Below are 269 nucleotides of genomic sequence, written 5' to 3' on the forward strand. Positions count from 1 at the left end.
CCCCCACCCCCAAGGCAAGTGGAATAATGTTCTCTTTGCCACAAAACCAAAGCCCAGTTGCAAAGCTCAAAGTGGTCCCTGCCCTTTCCCCAGAAACATACCAGGCTGCAGGAGTGACAGCGCCTTCCCATGGCACCTGCAGCTAGGCCTCTCAGGGACCAGTGAGCTCCTCTGCTCTGCCTGGGCCTGCGAGTGACAGCCAGTGTCATCATTCATGCACCTTTGCTTCCAGTCTGATGGGGAAAGATGGCAGGGCTGGTGGCGTAGAG

The sequence above is a fragment of the Otolemur garnettii genome, unplaced genomic scaffold, assembly GCF_000181295.1.
Source record: "Otolemur garnettii isolate 467f Iridium unplaced genomic scaffold, OtoGar3 scaffold00058, whole genome shotgun sequence".
Taxonomy (NCBI): Eukaryota; Metazoa; Chordata; class Mammalia; order Primates; family Galagidae; genus Otolemur; species Otolemur garnettii.